This window comes from Ochotona curzoniae, unplaced genomic scaffold (genome assembly GCF_017591425.1).
Source record: "Ochotona curzoniae isolate NIBS_2020 unplaced genomic scaffold, NIBS_Ocur_1.0 contig_2599, whole genome shotgun sequence".
NCBI lineage: Eukaryota > Metazoa > Chordata > Mammalia > Lagomorpha > Ochotonidae > Ochotona > Ochotona curzoniae.
In genome coordinates this window covers 18,249,460-18,272,942 of record NW_024465520.1, presented here as the reverse complement: position 1 = coordinate 18,272,942, position 23,483 = coordinate 18,249,460, and the positions used below count along the sequence as shown (strand labels likewise).

Here is a 23,483-nt window from a genome sequence, read left to right as displayed (position 1 = left end):
GTGTCGACAGTGTGTTAATACTCTGCACAATATGAAAAACTTTTCGGAGAGGATCTGTTTGTTCCTAAAAATGTCCACAGTATCTTGAGTTCTGTTAATCTCATCCATTACTTCATATACTTTAAATGTGACCAATAAAAGAATATTCTAAAATTGAAGCATTATACACTCAATTCAAGTAGAATCTGAGCCAGCAGGCAGACTCCACTGTCATTCACTAATGCTACAAAAGCTCTTCTCCATCAAGGTTCAGGTGGATGACAATACTGCTCTTGGAAGAGAGGGGAAAACGGCTGTTTGAAGGACAAGTTGGTGTGTTCTATGGTTTATTAGCCACTGAACTAGCAGTGTACATTTGGAAGGCGGGACAAGAATAGGTCTTTAGAATAATTAAACTCATGAATTTAAAGCAGTAAGTGTAAAGTGTGAGTACTTTGTATGTTCATTGCTTCTAAGAGATATTCTATATACTGTGTCTAAGTTTAAAAAATGGCAAAGCCAAAAGCTTGCATTAAGCTATTGTTATCAACCACGACACAACTGACATTCTGGGTACACACATAGGGTAGCTATGATGGAAAAGACAATGATTAGAAATGGATACAACAATATAGACACACATGTGTCAAAGCCGAAGCAAGTAATGCTGTAGCATCAAGTTTAGCCTTCTCACATCAGATTCCTAATCGGAAGCACCTCCACTTCCATCTGCCAACAGCATCATCTTTTCTGGAAACCAACCAGATCTGTGTCGGTATCTATACTGTGTATGGCCCTATCGTTCCTGTTTATCAGAGACTACCATCTGAGAAAATCAAATGAATGAACCGTGAGCACATGAGTTCATGTAGAATTACAGCATCCCAGACGATTCAGTTGATTTATAAATTTACTCACACCCTTGTGGAAAAATGGATTTCATGTTCAATATTTACTCTAAATATGAAGATGAAGATTCTAAAGATGAAATAAGTGTGCCCGCATTTTGGTACTTATTAAAACTACTTAATGATTACATTTCAGCATGTTATTCTATCATATCTTCAACTTGTAATAAATCCTGCAACACAGAATTCAAACAGCACAAAAGGTCCCTTGAATTATGCTGAAGTTTCATTATTGAATATTATTATTATGCATATCTTAGTGTTATTTAAAGACAGACCATTTTCCGTCATTAGCTTACTGGATAAAATTAATGAGGTTTTCATGGGTGTCATTTTCTCATATTTAAATTTTAATTTTTTTCTGAAAATGTTTAAGGTTATATCCAAATTCCTTGGCTCTGTGTGTGTGTGCATGTGTATGCTTGTGTGTGTGTGATGAAATCTATTGAGTAGAATTTGGTACCAAATTCTTGAGATGCTTGGTTAATTGTTAACACAACATAGAAACACTGTTGTATTGCAAATAGAAGAAAGTCTCTCTTGAATTTTTTGGCAAGAATGAGTTTAATAATCCCAAAGGTTGCATTTTTTGAAGATTTATTTACTTTTATTGCAAAGTCATATGTATATATAGAGACAGGAGGAGAGACAGAGAGAAATATCTTCAGTTTGATGATTCACTCCCCAGTAAAAACAATGGCCAGTGCTGGGCTGATCCAAAGCCAGGAGCCAGGGCTGTTCCAGGTCCCCCACGTGGATGGAAGGTCCCAAGGCTTTGGGCTGTCCTCCACTGGGCCATGCTCCATTGCTTTCCCAGGCCACAAGCAGGGAGCTGCATGGGAAGTGTGGCTGCCGGCATTAGAACCAGTGCCCATATGGGATCCCAGTGTGTTCAAGGTGAGGACTTTAACTGCTAGGCACAGCGCTGAGCTCACATAGAGATTGGATTTTTAGTTTTAAAATACGTTGAACCTTCAATTCAGCACCCTTTAGTACTACAATAAATGATACTAAAAATGTGCATTTTTGTAGTCCCAATGACACTGGAACTGTAGATCAGAAGCAGGGAGTTATACACATTTCTCTGTGCTGGAAAAATTGATTTTTGTAAATTGATGTTAAAGTTCATAAACCAGAAGTGACAAGGATGAGAAGTGTTAATGCCCTCTTTCTATCATGCTCCTCTTTAAGCTGACTTTCAAACTGAAACCAGGTTCATTTTTTGCCAACACATAATTTATCATTCAACCCGAATCAAGTTTTGGCTTATTAACTTGAAGAAAAAGAGTAGTGTACATTTTAGCAGAAAAATCTGTTATGATTTCAAATAACTCTTACCAAAAGGCTGTGGTTATCAGACAAACTAAAGGCTAGAGCACACACCCTGATTTCCAGAGTAACATTGAAAAATGATCACATTGTGGGGGTTTAAGATGGCCGACGTAGGAGGAAGGCTTTGAGGGAGCGTCCAGTGAGAGAGGGATAGAACGCTACAGAAGCAGCAAAGAGGAACAGCAGGGAACCGCAGGGAGAGGTTCGTGAAGCTCCCTGGGACAGTGTGGAGCCAAAAAGATCCACACAACTCGGAAGAACAACGAGAACGGAGCAGGGCAAAGGTAGAGAAACCGACATCCCACTCCAGACCTGCTGAGTCACTTTTGAAAACGGCCTGACAGGAGACGCGGCCAGCTCGGAGGTGGGGAGATCGGTTGGATCTCGCTGGCGGGAGGCGGAGGCAGACTGCAGCGGCTGGACGTTTGGTGAGCGGGGGGGTTGACGTGGCAGCCTCCGCATTCCTCGCCCCCTACTGAGGTTCCAGCCTCTGAGAACGCGGGGCAGGCAGCCTGAATCTGTTGGGTCTGTGCCTTGGGAACTACGCACAGTGGTGTTGGTGGCTGAGGGGGCCCCGGGAAGGCTCCTCGGATGTTCCTGCGCTGAGGGGGCCAGTGCGTCTCGGTGTGCAGAGGCTGCTGGCGAGGATCTGGAGTCCCCCACATCCTGCCTGGTGGATGCGCGAGAACACCAGGAGGACTCTGATCGCTGCGCCGAGCGGGCTGGGCGGCCCCGCCTGCAGCAGCCGCCTCCACAGCGCAGGTGTCAGGTGTCAGGAGAGCTCTGAGCTTTGGGAAGTGTAGTGCTGTGTGTCCCCGACATGCAGGTACAACTCCCATAGGGTGAACTGCTCACTCCTCGCCTCCCACCCCGCAGTTCTGAGCGTGGGCGACCCACCAGGAGAGCTCTGAAAACTCCTGCACCACACTGACACGGTGCGAACCTGCTGTGAAGTCATTATAACAGGGCGCCTGGGCCACTCCTCCGCTAAGGGCCTGTGTGGGGGAGCCACACGGGAGCAGGGGCTCTGAACACCCACACACCACGAGTGGTGGATTCACTGCACAAGAGCCACGCCTGGAAAGTGCCTCACCCACAGTCCCATGTGTGGGAGACGCACCAGGTGGGCTCTGAAAAACCCTGCAGTCCCTGACACGGAGAACGCAGGGAGAAAGCACATAAAACCTTCTAAGCCCTGTGGATTCCCGTGCAGGGGGCACACCCAGAGAGCGCCTCCATCCCTCCACGCCCTGGGGTGTCACACCTGTAGAAGAGGTGCCCAGAGTGTGCCTGGAATCCACTGGGCCCCCAAGGTGGTGCTCTACAGCCCCGGGCCCTGAGAACGCACCAACGGTGCCTTGAAAACTACCACGCCTGGCAACACCACGCCTGCAGGCTCCAATCTCTACAGGAAAGCACCTGACGGCCCCTCAACACACGGGTCCATTTGCCCCACCAGAATACACCAACGCAATGGGAAAAACCACCAGAAAGAGTTGTGCTCCAGATGAAAGAGCCAGCACCCCACCAAACAAGGGCCAAAAGCCATTATCAATATCGGCGATTCGAGATGAAGACATGGAAGTGTTACCAGCAAAGGAATTGATGAAAATAATGCTAAAATTTCTCAGAGACGTGGACACAAAGCTGGAAGACCTCCAGAACCGCATAATCACCGAAATACAACAAATCAAAACCAAACTGGATGCCCAAGATAATAAAATTGAAAGCCTCATCAACAGAATAAATGCGGCAGAGGAAAGGATCTCTGACACAGAAGACACACAAAATGAAGGTGCCCAGCGAATTAAACAGCTGGAGACAAACCTCAGCAAAACTAATAAAATGATGCAAGAGATGAAGGATTACCTTAGAAAATTGAATATTCGGATCATCGGCCTCCCCGAGGGAGTAGAAAGAGAATCTGGGATGCAAGCAGTGCTTGATGAAATTATACAGGAAAACTTCCAAAACACTTGGAACACGAATTACCCCGCATACAGGATGGACAGAGAACTCCCAACAGACATGATCCAAAGAGATCTTCACCCAGACACACGGTGCTCAAGTTCTACTCCAATGAAGACAAAGAAGGAATCCTGAGACAAGTACGAAGTAGAGAAAAGATCACATACAGGGGAAAACCCATCAGAATCACTGCTGATTTCTCCGAAGAGACCCTACAAGCAAGGAGAGAATGGACAAAGATCTTCCAAGTCCTGAAACAAAACAACTGTCAACCAAAAATAATCTACCCAGCAAAGATCTCATTTGTATATGAGAACGAAATCAGATACTTCAATAGCAAAGAAAAACTAGAAGAATATGTCTACACAAAACCAGCTTTGCAAAATCTCCTTAGAAATGCGCTAGTCCCGGACAAAAAGGAGGCAAATCACAAACAAAGTTGGCAAATAAGAAGGTCTCCAAACTAAAGGCCACACAAACAAGACAATTACATAGGCAACAACACACACACAACACAATCACATGGCAGGGCAAAATTGCAACCTCTCAATTTTAACTCTCAACACAAATGGTCTAAATTCACCAATCAAAAGACAGAGATTAATAGAATGGATCATCAAACAAGACCCAACCATCTGTTGCCTACAAGAAACGCATCTAACCAGAAAGGATGCAAAGAAACTGAAAGTGAAGGGATGGAAAAAGATATTTCACGCCAATAGACGAGAAAAAAAAGCTGGGGTAGCTATCCTAATTTCAGACGAGATAGATTTCATTCTAACTAACATCAAAAGAGACAGGGAAGGCCATTTTATACTGGTGAAAGGAAAGATCCATCAAGAAGCAATCACCATCATTAATGTTTATGCACCAAATCTTAATGCACCTACTTACATAAAGCAATTACTTACAGACTTAAGGGAAGACATAGACACCCGCACAATTCTTGTAGGCGATCTCAACACACCTCTAACAACAATGGACCGGTCTACGAAACAAAAACTCAACAAAGAAACAACAGAGCTCACACAAACAATAGAACAACTGGACTTAGTAGACATATATAGAACTTTTTATCCTAAGGCCACAGACTATACATTCTTCTCAGCAGTGCATGGCACCTTCTCCAGAATCGACCACATGGTAGGACATAAAGCGAATCTAAACAACTTCCAAAACATTAGTATCATACCATGTACCCTCTCAGACCACCATGGGATGAAACTGGAAATCAACAACTCAAAACTCCCCAGGAAGTATAGGCACTCTTGGAAATTGAACAATATGCTATTAAACGAACAATGGGTCAGAGAAGAAATTAAAGATGAGATCAAAAAATTTATGGAAACCAATGAAAACTCTGATACAACATTCCAAAACTTGTGGGACACCGCCAAAGCAGTGCTACGAGGTAGATTCATCGCAATCGGAGCGCATGTCAAGTCCCAAGAAAGACACCAAATACAGGAACTAACCTCACACCTCCAGGATCTGGAAAAACAGCAGCAGAAGAGTCCCACGCACAATAGGAAACAAGAAATCATCAAAACAAGGGAGGAGATAAACCAAATAGAAATCAAAAAAACTATACATAAAATCAACAAATCAAAAAGTTGGTTTTTTGAGAAAATAAACAAAATAGACACTCCACTGGCCCGATTGACCAAAAAAAAACAAGAGAAAGTGAGAATCAATAGCATTAAAGATGAAAAAGGCAACATAACAACAGACACTGCAATCATTAAGAAAATAATTAGAAATTACTACAAAGAACTGTACTCCCACAAATTTGAGGACCACCAAGAAATAGAAAAGTTCTTGGACTCCCACCACTTACCAAAACTCAGTCCGGAGGCAACTGCAGAATTAAATAAACCCATAACCGAGGTAGAGATTGAAACAGTCATCAAGGATCTCCCAACGAAAAAATAAGTATATATTTAATTACTTGATTTTGTTAATTTAATGACATGTATTCTATGAGTTAGGGGCCAGCACGATGGCATGACAGCCATCCCTTGTGGGTCATGGTTCGTGTCCCGGTTGCTCCACAAACTGACCCAACTCCCTGCTTATGGCTCAGGAAAGCAGCAGAGGATGGCCCAAGTCCCTACACACATGAGAGAGACTCAGAGAAAGCTCCTGCCTCCCAGCTTCAGACCAGCCTAAGTCTCGCTTTGTAACTGTTTGGGAAGAAGAGCAGCAAGTGGAACATCTCTCTTTGCCTCTCCTCATTTCTCTGCATCTCTGGGTTTCCAAGTAAAATAAACAAATGTACATACTTTCACTGTTAGAATGTTAGGGACATAATTCAAACAAATCTGAAGGATTTGCAATCTAAAGCTCTAGTAGAAAACACATTCATGTCTATCTGGTTATGCTACATTAAAAGTTTAAGCGATTGTTAAATAACAGAATATAAAATGTAGACATTAATTTTTATTTGTTGTTTATATCTTAAATTTTAATGATTATGTATAAGAAAGGCAGAAAGAGATAGAATGAATCTTCCAACTACTGCTTTACCTCCCAAATGCCTAAAGCACGGTAGATTGGCCATGTTCAAGCAAGGAAAGCGGAAGGAGATCAGGTGCCTGCTTGGGCAGCAGGGGTCCAGGCCCTCATGTCACAGTTTGGGCAACAGGGATCCAGGTCTTCAGGTGCCTGCTTGGGCAGCAGGGGTCCAGGCCCTCACAGTCACACACTGCCTCTGTGCACACACATTTAATGCTATCTGGAATGGTCTCAGAGCTGACACTTGATCAGGGGTAAATGCAGCCAGAGTGGTGTCCTGTCTTCTATGCCAAACACTGCTCTTTTTGTTTATTAACAGTACATTATGTACCTTAATTATATTGGTAAAATTACTGGTTCTAATTGGTAATTGAACCTCTGTATGTACAGGGATTCATAGTTCTGCTTGCAGATGTAGAAGAGGTGATCCAAATCTGTAACCACCCCTTCCCATTCTGTTAGCAGGGAGCCCTGAGTTCATCAGATCTTCCTGGAAGTTCTTATTTCTAATGGAAGAAGTAGAGGAAATGCAGAGAGTATAACCCATTGCCTGATGTGGGCTTGTGTATTCCATTGACATGCTAACCAGTTTTGTTTGAATGCTTTGTTCTAGATTAGCCAATGATTTTATTTGTCATAATAAAAGTCAAATCTTTGTCTGGATATTGTCCTGGATTCTTGCACAATTTAAGACTACTATTTTTTTTTCTTTGTACTTTGCTTATTAAATATCATGACATATAATTCAAAGTAGAGTAGCCTTATGGACCTAAATGCATTGCAATGAGTTATCCTAAAATTACATAAACAATAACACAAAATGTTGGACATTTATATAGCAGGCAAATTTTCCTGGTTTTAGTGCCTATATTTCTATTTGCTAGCTGTAAAATCATCAATAGTTTTATATCTCTCTGAACCTCAATTATTTTAAATGTATTATATCACAGAATTGTAGAAAATACAATGTAAAATTACTTTTACTATATTTGCATAGGTGTCTCCACAAAACTATCATGTCTTGATCCTTAAAAAGTATCCAATAAGAATGATAACCCAGTTTTTTAAATATAAACATAATTTGTGTGTACATGAACTGTGTGTCTGTAAGTGTGTAGTTCTGCATGAATACTTCTGTGTATGACATAAATACAATCAAGTGAAAACATTGAGCATTTTCTTTGAATACAAACCAACAGAGGGCATGAGTGGACTGTTACTAATTGCTGTTGGTGCTCATCTGGTTCCATAATACTTTTCATCTGACATTCCTTGCTCTTAAAATATCGTTATAGCTAGGCTTAGTATTCACAATTACTTTACTGGAACTAGTTGCTAAAATGTACTATATTGATGAAATGCTTTAAGTCTTTGCAATGTTACTGAATGAAGCTTTTGCATTAGCAAGGCATATGTGGTGATGGGGGCGGAATGTTAAAGTTGGGTATTCAAACGAAAGTAATTAAAGTGAACATGGAGCTGAAAATGAAATCGTGACACACATAAGTGACCCTATTATCATAAGATAGCAGAATGCTGTTCAGGCATTTTTCCTGTAACTGAGTGGACGATATGTTAATTGTCTGTCTCTTTGCTCTTCCACTTCCCACTAGGAGGATAGAGTGTTTGCTATTTTTGAGAGAGGATTTTTTAAAGATGAAAATCCACAAATGTTTGAATCTGTGGGCTTAGGATGAAACGCCACACACACACAAAATCTCAATAGTAAACTTTTACTTTGTCTGGTGTTATTTGGAGAATTAACTGTTTTGTTACCACCAATGCTTACGTATGTAGTCATGAGGGAGAAAGGTTGGACTTGGTTTGTTTCCTGTCTCCTATAAATGACTTCATGCATCTTCAGAAACTTCAGAAGGGCTTTTCAAATTTAAGTTTATCATGAGGTTTTCTCAAAACTTTCCATAAAAGCACAAGTTTTCTCAACAAAGAAGAAGATATGTGAATTGTTTTCCTTGTATGTGAAGTGGTATAGCACAAAATGAGTAGGCTGACTTGTGAGTTGCCATGGCAGGTAGCCTGCAACATCTGCTGTGTCCTTGCTTTCAAATCTACAAGACACAACGGCTCTCCTCTGGAGGTGTCTTCTTGGTCAGTTTGCTGGAACTTCCTTCCTCTGCTGTGGCTTTGTAATGCAGATTGAACAGCATATTCATCTGGTGTCATCTCTTTCCTGTTTTGGGGGGGTGGGTACTGCAATAATGCTAAGTTCCAAATGCATTGTTCACTCTTCTAACAGAATGACTGCTGCCTGTTGACAGTGTTCGGTTGTGGCACTTGTGTCTAGGATAGATGCTGCTACTGCTGCTGCTGGAGAATTGTCTGCAAATTTTCCCTTGGGATAAAGCTTGGATCCGCTGGAGAATTTCAGTTTAAGGTGTGATTTGTACAGAATCTCACCTTCACTTGGTCTACAAGGGAGATGCTAGGAGAAGAATAAGAGCCTAGTCACCAGATTTGATTGGTCTGCTGAGCAGGAGGCTGATGCAGGTGGAATAACTCAGGAAGCATTTGCCCCCTTTCTCCTTTGTATTTATTTGGACAGCCTTGTTTTCCTTGATTTCTGTATTTCTTCATTGTTTGGCCCTGAAGACCTTTTATTTGTAGATTCTCTCTCGCAGCTCACATCCTCATTGCCTGGATTCCATATTTGAGTCAGAATTTACATTTTTGAGAACTTCTGCTAAGGAGCAACTATATAAATTTCTCAGATACACTGATAATTTGGCAAAGACATTAGTTATAGTGTCTAGTAAGTCTATTTTTTTCTTTTACATCTCAGAATGTTGTCGATGCCTCTAATTTTTAAATGATTGCAACTTCGTTGTTTACAGTAATGCTCTGGGTTTGTTTTGATAGCGATAGTAATGGATTGTCTGTAATCTATGCTCTCATCTAGTTCCTGTTATGACCAATAGAACTCTTTTCTTCAGTAGCCATGGAATTGCGGGTAGTTAACTTGCCAATATGGCAATTCAACTTGTGATCTTGACTTCATTAACACCATGCTCCAACCAGCTAAGCTAACAAACCAAGAAAATCAAATTAGACACTACACAGAGATTCTGGGTAATTGCATTTTCCTATTTTGGTTCTTCACTGTTGCCTCTGTCACCAATTACCAGCTCCCAAAGGGTGATAACTGTGTCTAAGGGTATTTTTTGTTTTGCCTCTCCAATTCAGCTTGTAAAATGGAGAGCAAAGTCATGATCGTATGTCAGAAAAATCATCATCCTGGATATTCTTTGCCAGAGGTTGAAGTAGCACATTGCATGCATCCCAGGAGAAAATCTGCAGCGTCCGTGGACCACAGAAAGCTGGAAATGGCTTCGGCAACTCTTTGATCCATTGTCCGTGTGTCTCCTTTCCAGTTCCTCAGTCTTATTTCTGCCTTCAGCTCCTACTGTACATCATAGCTGTGCTTTCATGTGAATCCAGATTTCGGATGAAACCTTATCCCTGTCATGGTGACTAACCAGGTCCCCCAGCATGGCATCTGAAGCTCAAATATATTGTTCCCAGTATGCTGACACTGTAATTGTCAAGCCCCAACAACAGCAAACAGTCTAGGAATGTTGATAATTCATCCAGGGCTCCATTTATTAGGCAGCAGTGTGAACAGAATCTCACTTTCTTTGCCTAAATTATAAGGCACAGGTAATAATAATTTTTATAAATTTGATGTTTAATTACTTTTAATGAACATTTTGACACGCAAGCATTTTTCAGTTCCTCAGACATTAACTAGATTAATGTTTTATGATGAATGATTCTGCTAACAAATATTGTGGCCGAAATGTTCGAATAGGTCAGAGCCTTGAGCACATTGTTGTCTTACCTTGTAATGTATAAATTACCATGTTGGTTTTTCAGGTTGAGACGAATTTGCAATCATAGATTCACAGAATCTTTCTTAATGTAATATTTAGGATTGCATTTCCCTATAGATTAATATCACTTAGTAGACTAAAAAAATAATTAACATCATGATGTATCATTATAATCCTGATTCTGGACAAAGACATTTTTTCAGAGCTTACATTTCACTCAAAACAGTAAATGTTAAATTTATTTTCTTGGAAGAAACACTCAGATTTTTTGTTTTGTTTTGTTTTGCTTTCTTCAGAAAGGCATTTAATTATCTTCTTTGACTTCTTTGCACACAAGAAGAAGAGTGAGAGGGAGAGGAAAAGGTGAAATAAAGTAAAAGAAGGAGGGAAGGAAAGGAGGGAGGTAAGAAGGAAAGGAGGGAAAATGGAAAGAAGGAAGGGAAGAAAGAAGGAGTTAGGAAAGGAAGGATAGAGTTAAATGCAGGAACTAGGTGCAATTTAAGCCAAGGATAGTGGCCAAGTTTCTAAGTGTTATGAGTCAAGACAAGTACCAAAAAAAGTAATTAATTTGATTCAATGCTGTCAGCAGGCATTTGAATCACACATAGCCCATATCTGTCTGAAATGCTCTTTCATCAGGAATTGACTTATACCCAGTCTGTCCATATTTTTACAAATATTTTCATCATGTATAATTGCATAACTTTTGAGGAAAATGAAATGAAACCATAATTGTTACAGAAATCTGAAATCAGTACACCTGAAAGGTTTGTAAAACTTCAGGGAAATCTTTCCAATACTTATTTATTTTTACTTGAGGCTTTCACAGAGAGAGGAAAGATAGTCTTTCATGTGCTGGTTCACTCCTTTAATGGCTGAAATGGCCAGAGCTGAGTTGATGTGACAGTGGGAGCCAGTAGTCCCCCCCAGACCTTCCTTGTGGGAACAGGGTCCCAAGGACTTAGGCCATGCTCTGCTGCTTTCCTAGGATGCAAGCAGGGAGCCGGGCAGAAGTAGAGCAGCTGGAACATGAACCAGAGCCAGTGTGGGATGCAAGTATCACAGAGAAAAGATTTAGCATGGTGGACCACTGCACCTGCCTGAAACTTACCAAGGATTTTGAGACCAAATAATCTTATCTTCTAGTTCTATTTTTTAAAGATTTACTTATTTTTATTGTAAAATCATATATATACATATTTAAAGAGAGAGAAGAAGAGAGACAGAGAGGAAGATCTTCCATCCGATGATACACTCCCCAGGTGGCCACAACGGCCAGAACTGAGCCAATCCACGAGGCCAGGAGCCAGGAGCAATTCAGGTCTCCCATGCAGGTGTAGGGTCCCAAGGCTTTGGGCTGAACTCACCTGTTTTCCCAGGCCACAATTAGGGAGCTGGATGGGAAATGGAGCTGCAGGGATTAGAACCAATGCCCATTTTTTTTTTTTTTTTTGGTAAACTTCTTGACATCTTGACATTTCATTGCAATTATATCAAGAATGACTAGATGAGAACATTGTGCTTACTGGGGAGTCAATTGAAGATATTTCACTGCATATAAGAGATTACAGAGCTCAACAAAAGACATACTTGGAACAATCAGTTTTGCATTTTCTCTGCAAGGTTTTCTACTTATATGTATAACTATTGCCTGAAACTTCTGAACATTGTCTGTGATTCTAGAGTACTTTTCAATTTAAGAGTCAGTAGTATGACATTTGTAAACAAATGAAATGCCAAAAAAATCAGAAAAAAATCTATGAATGTATAGCCTGAGATAGTTGTTGATGAATAGGTATTTTTCATTTCTGTAGGAAAATAAAAGCCTGTCGAATGAGTGTGCTTTGTAATCTGGCACTTCTGAGATTTTTGCTCAGAATCTATTCATGTAGTTCATCGATTAACCAGACATTAGGCATGTTTTATATAGCAAATCCACCAGGTCCCTCCTCCCAGGAGATTGCTGACAGTGGAAGAGGCAGGAGTATGCATGGAAGCAAAAATAAGTACTCAATGTCACCATGAAATGATCTGAGTTGACCAACAATGCATGAAACTGGAAATAATTTCAGGAAATTAGAAAAAGCTTTAAGATGAAGTGAATTTTAATTCAAAGCTAAAAAAAAATGGAAGTGTTAGAAATGACACTGGCCTTTTAAAACATTTAGAGAAAATTCGTATTATGAACTACGTAGGCTTTTCAAAGTTTTGAGGGAAAATGCACATTTTAAGCCCATCTCCCACAAACCTTCTGAAGTCTGTCCCGGTTTTGACAGTAGAGTGGTACATCCTTTACTTTTCGTGTACATTGTACTGAATATCATTTCAGAAACCGGCTAGTGGACGTGCCATCATATTTATGCAGTGGATGTGTTTTGTTATGGATTTTCTTCAGAATGAAGCAGAGTCCAAATGGAATTCATTTTCCAGCAGTCTGGTAACCTGCACATTAGAAGATGGGATCATTTGACAAGCTCGGGAGTGTTCCGTTAACTCTAAGCAGCCTGGGAGAGAGCAGCTGGGAGTGTGAAAAGTCTGATCACTGTTGCAGAAGGCACCTGTGCTTTTGTCCCTCCGCCTCTCAGTCCATGAAGAGGGAAGGAGGAACATAAGGCACACAGCAGCTGAAGGCGGCAAACTGCTGCTTCACACTTGTTTTCTCCTTGCTCATCGTTTTGCTAGAGGAGCTATAAATTGCTTGATAAAAAGGGCGTCTGAAATGTTTTGTTCTGTTCTTCTCTGGGAATCAATTTTGTCATGGGACAGATATCTGTATATACAAAGATTATTTATAGCCTTAATGAAGCTCCAGAAAGAGTTGCCGATATTCAGCATGCTAAATGACATTAGCTGTAGAAGGCGCTAGAACTGCAATAGGATATAATGCTACATTATGCATTTGTCAAGGTGGTGTGGTGGTAACTGCTGGTAAAAACAGAATGCTAATAATGTGGATAAGAAGATTTTTGGTTCTCGTGATAATGTAGCACAAATGTGTGTGTATGGATACATGCAAAAATAAGTATGTATTTATGAATGAATGCATACATGTGTTCTATAACATTTCAGTGAGGAAAAGATTTATCTCATCATCCCACAAAAAACATATCACCTAACGATCTTGTGATTGTTTTAATTTAGGTTAGTATGCACATCCTGTACAATTCATATAATGCTAAAATTGCCAAGTGAAACAGTTTTGAAAGCAGGTTCATCTTTAAATGATGAGTGACTGTACAGTACTCAGAAAGGTGAATACCCTGGGGACATAATTTCAAGCAATCTACCTGATGCCTTCAACCCAAGAGGAAGGATCTTATATCATATTTTTTATACATGTATACATATCTAAGATGAAATCTTAGAGAGTAAGAGATTAACAATATCAACAATTAATGGTATAAAATAGCATTATCACTTCTCAGCCTCTTGGCTAAGATTTAGTGTAAAATAGCATAATGGCTATAGGAAAATACACACTGTAAGCGTGAACATTTGGCATAGCTGTGAAGATGCCACTCGGGATGCCTGCAAGGGAGATGGACCGCCGGGTGTGGGATCCTGGTGTTCCTGCACTGTGTGATGGACCGCCGGGTGTGGGGTCCTGGTGTTCCTGACCTGCACTGGTGATGGACTTCTGTGTGTGGGGTCCTGGTGTTCCTGACATGCACTGTGTGATGGACCACTGGGTCTGGGGTCCTGGTGTTCCTGACCTGCACTGGTGATGGACCGCCAGGTCTGGGGTCCTGGTGTTTCTTTCCTGTACTGGTGGTGGACTGTCGGGTGTAGGGTCCTGGTGTTCCTGACCTGCACTGTGTGATGGACCACCGGGTGTGGGGTCCTGGTGTTCCTGCACTGTGTGATGGACTGCTGGGTGTGGGGTTCTGGTATTGTTCCTGACATGCACTTTGTGATGGACCACCGGGTCTGGGGTCCTGGTGTTGTTCCTGACATGTACTTTGTGATGGACCACCGGGTCTGGGGTCCTGGTGTTCCTGCACTGTGCGATGGACCGCCGGGTGTGGGGTCCTGGTATTGTTCCTGACATGCACTTTGTGATGGACCACCGGGTGTGGGGTCCTGGTGTTCCTGACCTGCACTGTGTGATGGACCACTGGGTCTGGGGTCCTGGTGTTCCTGACCTGCACTGGTGATGGACCGCCAGGTCTGGGGTCCTGGTGTTTCTTTCCTGTACTGGTGGTGGACTGTCGGGTGTAGGGTCCTGGTGTTCCTGACCTGCACTGTGTGATGGACCACCGGGTGTGGGGTCCTGGTGTTCCTGCACTGTGTGATGGACTGCTGGGTGTGGGGTTCTGGTATTGTTCCTGACATGCACTTTGTGATGGACCACCGGGTCTGGGGTCCTGGTGTTGTTCCTGACATGTACTTTGTGATGGACCACCGGGTCTGGGGTCCTGGTGTTCCTGCACTGTGCGATGGACCGCCGGGTGTGGGGTCCTGGTATTGTTCCTGACATGCACTTTGTGATGGACCACCGGGTGTGGGGTCCTGGTGTTCCTGACCTGCACTGTGTGATGGACCACCGGGTGTGGGGTCCTGGTGTTCCTGCACTGTGTGATGGACTGCCGGGTGTGGGGTCCTGGTGTTCCTGACCTGCACTGGTGATGGACCGCCGGCTCTGGGGTCCTGGTGTTCCTGACCTGCACTGGTGATGGATTGCTGGGTGTGGGGTCCTGGTGTTGTTCCTCATCTTGTTCCTGCTTATGCTCAGGTTTGGAGGCACTGGGCGGTAACTCACACACGGCACACGGGTCCTTCCCATGTGGCTAAGAGATCTGGACTGGGTTGCTGGCTTCTGTTTTTGGCCTGGCCTCATCCTGGTTGTAGTTGCTTATGTATAAATTAGGTTTTGCTAATTGTACTCTGTAATATTTCCAAGTCATTAGATTTATAATAAAAAGCAGAATACAAAATTGGAAAAAATATTTCACCCAAAGTAGAAAGTTTTGGGGGAAAAATGGTTGCATACATTTCCATTTCCTCCGAAGTCACTATTCTCTAGGTGTCACTTCGAAACACAAACACAGCTTACAGAGGCAAGTTTCCACCTTAAAACTATTCTCCATTTCTGTGTTTCCTGTTGTGTTGAAATTTCCCACTATTAAAATGCCAGCTGACAACCTGCAAATCACAGTCCTGTCCTTGAAGTCTCCCTCTGTGAAGAAATTCAATGTCTCCCCTTGCTCACCTGCCATGAACTTTATAAAATCCTGACTTGACATCTGATGCAAAAACTTGAATAGCAAACATTATCACTCACAGGTTTCCCCTCAGTAAACAAATCTTCCATGAGACCCTTTCCATGTTTTGCGATTGCCTTTCAGTGTTAGTGGGATAAAATCTCACATCTCTTCTGCTTGTTTATTTCCCAGATGGCCTTTGATGGCTGCAGCTAAACCTGAGGCAAGAGCCAGGAGCTTCCTCCAGATCTCCCACATGACTGCAGGAGCCCAAGGCCTTGAACCTTCCTCTGCTGCTTTCACTGGCCATAAGCAGGGAGACGGATTTGAAGTAGAGCAGGGGAACCTAAACTAGCAGCTGAATTTGTGTTTTATTCCCCAAGTATTTGTGGATATTTTAAGGTTTGAAAGAATTTGAGACTTTGGACAACAATGACAAATTATTTGCAGAATTAGATTCAAAGAGTTATCAGCACCCCCAGTTTATATCAGCTGAATACACAATTGTTAAGATATGGAATCAACCTAAACGTTCACCAAATGATGACCAGATAAAGACACTGTGGAATATACACAGGCTGAAATAGAAACATAAAAATGAACAGATCCTCTGTGTTAGCAACAAGGTAGGAACAACTAGGGACCATTATGCTCAGTGAAGTCAGTTCAAAAAAGAAAAATATCACATGTCTTCTTTGACATATGGTAACAAATGCATAGAGTACAGACAGAAGCTTAATGGACATGCATGGAGTTCATATGTAGAGGTTTGGTGTTTAAAGTCCCGCTGTACTCCTAGTGAAGTGTGCTTTTTTTTCTATTATTTAATTTTTCTTTTTTACTTACTACTTGTTGAGTTCTTTATTTAGTGGAGTAATACACTTGAGATTGTAAAATAAATTGAAATAATGTCACTGTAGTGATTAAAGTAAGAAAGATAAAAGAAGGATGGACAGAGGGATTGTACAGTGGATAAGCTGGGAATTATAATCCCAATATACTATATGAAGTCATATATTAAATATATGAAATGCATTTCCTTTGTTCAAATAAATGGAAGGAGGAAATTTCCCTGCTCAGTTCAGTAGCATATGTACTAAAACTGGAAAAAGAGATATAAGAAACAATATAGGGTCTGGGTAATAAAATCATTTTGGCTACTGATATCTATGTATTAGGTATTTTTGAAAGCCTACTTCATGTCACTTTATTTTGGAGGAGAAAGATACTGCGTATTACATGCATTTGAACGTGGTTGAGCGGACATGGAGAATGTACAAAGGTAAACAGTAGATTGCTAACAGAATGCAAGAGAAGTCTGTTCTTTGGTATTGACTGAATTGTTATGGTAAATTGTCATGTTTACAATCACTAAATACAATTATGGTGGTGGTAAGTGAATGCACCATAATACTGGTGATAATTTCTGCTTTTTGATTAGAAATGTGTGATAAGAGAGGTCTTTGCTTAAATTCTGTATTGCCTGTTCCATTCTCAGGGACGGGAAAGAATGACAAGGATTTAGGGCAGCTGCTTGACACACCGGTTGACTCAAAAATAATTTGAAGGTGTCTCAAACAATAAAGATTAATAGCAAAAATATACTTATTGGAATTTATGTTTAAGGTGCCTATTATTTGTTTTTAATTTTTTAAATTTATTTGAGAGAGATAGAGAGATGATACACGGATTGGGTGGAGAGTGCATAGAGTAATCTCCCATTCGCTTATTAAGTCCCTAAATGTCCACAAAGGCAGGACGATATTGGGCGGAAGCCTGCACTCAGGTCTGCATTCCCAGTCTTCCACGTCACCTGACCATGACTGCTGCCCTGGGGTGTGGCTTAGCAGGACGCTTCTTCTAGACACTGAAGTCAGGTGCTCCCCTGAGGTAAGGGTATCTCAGCTAACATTTTAGCCAGTGGCTAGCTAGTCTCTTCTGGTTTCTTTATTTTATATATATATATATAAATATATATATATATATATATTTATATATATATATATATATATATAAGCAAGGTCTTAAGAGAGTTGCCTTGTCAGCATTAGGCACAGGCAGCTGGTTGTAAAAGACTTGGAGCTCAAGCACTTAAAATCACAATAACCTTCAGTCCTCCTTGAAGTGACCAAAAGCATAAATGGCTTTTTTAGGTTGTACCTAAATTCACATACACGGAGTTCCAACATCTGTTCTTGGGGAGGCTGTAAGCAGGAAATGATTGGATGCACAGTTAAAATTTGAATCTGCATAAGGATTAAACGATTTAATCAATAGGCATCGAATAAGTAATTTCCACATTATCTTCTAGAAGAGAAATGCTTTGGTGACATATTCCTTTAGAAAGGTTAAGAGTTGTCTTTCTCAGTCACTTTCAAGAACAATTAAAATTCTTAATTAACAGAATTCTACCATTTTTGCCAAGAATTTTAAGCATCCATTTAGGAAAATTGCTCCATTTACCACTTATTGCTGGGCCTGTTTGGCAAGCATCATGAGCAAAAGAAACAAAAAGTAGAACTGCTTTTAGATGGATACACAATTCAGTTATTCTAGATATCTTCCTTCTACAACTTTTTGTTTGTTTCAGCAACTTTTGCTCTTTTCAGAGCTGAATATGCAATTTAGTGTATAAAATATATAAACAATAAAAGAAAATGTTTTCACCAGGATCTTCACTTATTAGTAGTTATAATTCTCATTTTGTACCATTCCTGAACAATATAGTGCCCTTATTTTTTTCTATAGAATTTTGATATAATCTTGATAATTTATGTTTTCTTTTTAAGATTTTTTTTTTCTACTTGAGAGTCCTAGAGACAGAAAGAAACAGAGTAATAGATGGAGACTTCATACTAGCTGACTCACTCACCAAACTCCTGCAATGGCCTAGGCTGGAAATGACATTGTGTGGCCAATGCCAGGTGACGGGAAGTCAATCCTGGGCGCTGTACACATGCACCAGCGCCCATTGCCGTTCATGGCATACAATCACAAGAGGGTTGACCCTGGGGTGGAGCTGAAGTTTGAAATCATACACTCTGATATGACCTGAAAGGATCTTATCTAGGGTCTTAAAGCCCCTAAGTCAAATGCCAATTCCTGTTTATGTTTTTAATAAGATTAACAGGAATTAACTAAACTCTGAAATCAGTAAGCAGAAAATAACATTTTAGGACTGGAGAAAGTTATACACAAGGTTGAAGACTGCACTAAAGATCATTGATCGATTCACATGGCTTATCAAAAAAAAGTTCTCGGTAAAACTAACAGCCCTTCAAGCACAGTATATATGGTTTCCCCTACATTTCTTCTTATGCTGTACTATTTGGATCAGTTCCGATACAGAGAGTGGGATTTGCTCTGGGGAGCTGCTCAAGTCAGTCCTTCTAAGCAGTGTGAGTGGCTTTCTTCTCATCCTCTGCGATACGTACCACTGTGGTTGCCACCTGTCGCTCTGGCCATGTGCATCTGTAATAACTGACATTCTGTTTTTCTCACAAAGATCACTTCACAATGTTTCTAACTATGTATAAAGCATTGAGAAAGAAACAATTAGATATTTAGATATACTGAACTTGCTTCCCATGTATTTAATGCTTGAACTGTTCCTCATGCCTCTTTGAGCTTCCGCAGTGACTTGTCTTCTGTCTGATAATTTCCCTTTACTGTGTCTTCAGGATGACTCCAGAAGGCACCACATTTTCTCAGATTATGTGTGCATTAGAATGTTTTCTACTTGCTTTTGTCTTGAAAGAATATTTTGTTGTTGTTTTTGTTAAATACACAGTGTGGGGCTAAAACCACTAGCTGCCTCCCACATAGCCCCCAGCAGATTGCAGCATCAGCTCCTTGACTTCGGGTTTCCATCTTTTCTGTTTCAAAGTTAACTTCCAGGGCCTGATGAGATAGACTAGCTGTTAAAGTCCTCACCTTGAACACGCCCGGGATCCCATATGAGTGCCAGTTCTAATCTTGGCTACCCCACTTCCCATCCAGCTCTCTGCTTGTGGCCTGGGAAAGCAGTTGAGGACGGCCCAAAGCCTTGTGACTCTGCACCCATGTGGGAGACCTGGAACAAGTTCCTGGCTCCTGGCTTCAGATTGGCTTGGCTCCAGCCATTGCAGCCACTTGGGGAGTGAATCATCAAGATGGAATATCTTCCTCTCTGTCTCTCCTCTCCTCCCTGTATGTCCACCTTTCCAATAAAAATAAACAAATCTTTAAAAAAGTTAACTTGCAGTCATGTTGCTACCCCTTTGGCTGTAGTGTGTCTTATTTTTCTCATTGCTTATAAAGAGATTTTTTTTGTAGGGTTCTTGTATGTATTTGAAAGGGAAATGGGACAGCCCAAGTGGGACAAAGTGATGGAAAAGCGGGAAGAAGGTGTTTTCCATTGCTTGGTTCACTCCCCACGTACCTTCAACAGCCTGGGAGAGGCCAGCTGAAGCGAAACCAGGAGCTGCACTGACGTGTTTCCCATGAGTGACAGTTGTGTCAGCAGTCACTGCCTTCCAGATATGTGCATCAGCAGAATGCTGGATTGGAAGTGTGGGATATCTGGAACGGGAACTGGGCACTGTGAAATGGAACGCAGGAAGTCATCCCGGCCACAGTATGCTTATTTGTAAGGCTTAACAGTGCCCGGTGCGATGGCAGAGCTGCTAAATCGTCACCTTGCACCTGCCCAGATCCCAGTCGGACACTGCTTCTTGTCCCGGATGCTTCACTTCCCATCCAGCTCCCTGCTCAAGGCCCAGGAATGCAGTAATGGACATTCTAAAGCCTTGGGACCCTAACCCCACTTGAGAGAGCCAGAAGCATCTCCTGGCTCCTGGCTCTTGGCTGGAACAGTTCAGCTTCAGCCATTACTATTTCTTTCTTTCTCTCTGTAAATCTGCCTTTCTAATAAAAATAAATGAATGTTTAAAAACAAACAAAAAAAAAGTGACTTAATAGGCTCAGAATAAATCATTCCTGTCTCGTTGTTCTCCTTGGTCAATTGCATCATGTTATACTTACATCTTTTTGTTTTGTTTTGTTTTTACATTGTTGTAGAATCAAGGAAACCATACGAGTGAATACTACTAAACAAAGAACCAAGACATAAATCTATGGATAATTATTAAGTGATATTTGGCAAGAATGCCATGAATACACAGTAGCAGAAAGGATAACAATGATGAGAAACCTAGATACCCAATTTACAAAAATAAAATTGGTAAGAGATGGCATAATAGCATAGCATACTACTCTGACTATGCTGCTGGAATCCCTTCTGGCTCTAGCTTGTGTCCTGGCGGCTCCACTTCTGACCCAAGTCTCTGCTTCTGGCATGGGAAGCATTGGAGAATGGTCCAAGTCCATGTGGGAGACGCAGAGGAAGCACCTGATTCCCAGTTGTGGTCCAGCTCGGCTCTGACCGCTGTGACCATTTGGGTAGTGAGCTCTTGGATCTCTCTGTTTCTCCTCGCTCTCTGTAATGATCACATTTTAATTTCACTTTTAATGTTGTTTACATGGTTGAGAGAGAGGAATGTCCATGTAGACCTCTGATTGAAATACATGTACACGTGGAATGCTTCATGGATTTGCATCCCATGCTTCCACATGGGCTCTGCTAATCTATGTATCATTCCAGTTTTAGTATATGTGCTGCTGAAACTCGGGTAAAGTAAATCTTTAAGAAGAAAATTGAAAACTTATCTTACAGCATTCAGAAAAATAATCTCAAAATGCAACATAAAAATCCTTTAAAAACACAGCCTCCTGGAAAATAAAAACAGAGAAAAATTCTTCATTGTCAGTGCTGATACTGATTGCTCCTGTATAAAGTCAAAACTATTCAACAGCACCAAAATAGACAGGTGTCAATATCACGCTGAGACATTTCTCTACAGCAAACAAAAAACGCAATAGAATAAAGAGAAAATGAAAACGGTTAATGAAAAAAATAGAGAATAATATAAATAGCACACTATAATGTTTAAGCAAATAACACACTATAGAGGGTTAATTTTAAATTCCATTTGAGCTTCCATAACTCAAAAGCAGAGAGAACAAATAACCTAATTAAAATGTTTACTCCACTCCAAAGTATTGAACTTGCCTTCTGATGACATAAAATGCGATTTCCCTCATGGTATTATCATTTAACCTTTCCTGGACTCCTTATCATGCTTAATTATCAGAAAACATCTTAAATTTCCAGGTGTCCTGGTGTCTAGACTCCAGCCAGGCCTTTATATTGGTAACATTCAGGTTTTTATGTTCTTTTGATTACAACATTGTATTTGGTGATTCTTATATATTACAAATAGCTAATATCTACCTAGACAAATATAAATTATGATCTTCCCTCTTCACACAAACACATATGCCTCTTTGATGTGGCAGAAGGCAATTCCATTTAATGGCAGCACTGATGGATTGCTACATATTTTCTGTCGATTGCTTCAATACCTGCACATAATCCCACAATATTAAAAAGAATCCCTTAACATTTACACTTGATGCTCTTTAGGAAGCAAATATATTCTGCTCTTGAATAAAACACTGAGTCTTAAAGATTTAGATAAATGACATCCACTGCCACCAGTGGTGTCCCTACCGTGAATTAAAAAACAGAGTTAGCGTGGAAACAAGGGCCAGATGTTATTTTCACAGTCAATGTTCAAATGGCTCCAATGAGCTGCGTTTTCCTGGTGCTCTCTGACTTCTCATGGAGAGCATGACTTATTAGGTTTTTCTGTCTAGACAAGGAAGCAATGGTGATAATTTAGCTCATAATTATATTGTGAACTATATCAAGTTAAATAATGCAACAAAATGTGAAGAGCCAGCCTATGTGAGAGCCCTAGATTAGCAAAAAAAATCTTTTTGGAACACCATGGCAAGGAGCCATAAGAATTTACATGACACATTAGCAGAGAGAATCCAGTATTGTGGTGCTTTAATTCTGTTCCCCTCCATTTAGGATACATGATGAGCTGAGAAGTCTCTTAGAAACCTGTGCTAAAGCGCCATTGCACTGGGCAAAATAGTGTGTTTGAAAGGAACAGACTGGGAGATATGATGAACAATTTATCTAGAACACCAAGATATCACAGACACATGATATTAGAGTATCATGGCTAGTGTAACCTTAATAGTGATATTTTTACCAGATAATTTCAAAGCTTTTTCTTTTTTCAGGAACATGGATAAAGGAAGACTTTGAAACACATTAGTATTAATAGATAAATTATTATTTGTGAATGTGGTTAATAAGATTTTGTTTAGAATTCTCTCAGTGTCAGGAATAGATTGTTAAACTAAGAATAAGAAGGGCCCAGCAAAATGGCTCAGTGGCTAAATCCTCTCCTTGCATGTGGCAGAATCCAACATGCACACCGGTTCACGTCCCTTCTATCTACTTCCCATCTTGCTCCCTGCTTTTAGTCTGGGAAAGCAATCAAGGAAGACCCAAAGTCTTGGGACCCTGCACTCACGTGGGACATCCTGAAGAAGCTCCTGGCTTTGAATTGTATCAGCTCCAAACCCTGAAGAAGCTCCTAGTTTCTGATTTGAATTGTCTCAGCTCCAGCCTTTGCAGCCACTTGGAGAGTAAACCAGTGGATGGAAGATCTTTCTATCTCTCCGCTCTATAAACCTGCCTTTCCAATAAAAATCAATAAGCCATTTTTAAGAAAAAAAATTTAAAATATTTTTATCAAAGTACATAGAAACTTTTT

At 40.9% G+C, this 23,483-nt stretch overlaps 1 pseudogene; it reads right to left on the bottom strand.

Annotated features, from left to right (window-relative positions):
- Positions 1 to 21,317: 21,317 nt before the first annotated feature.
- LOC121152782 lies at positions 21,318 to 21,417 on the bottom strand (annotated as a pseudogene).
- Positions 21,418 to 23,483: the final 2,066 nt, after the last annotated feature.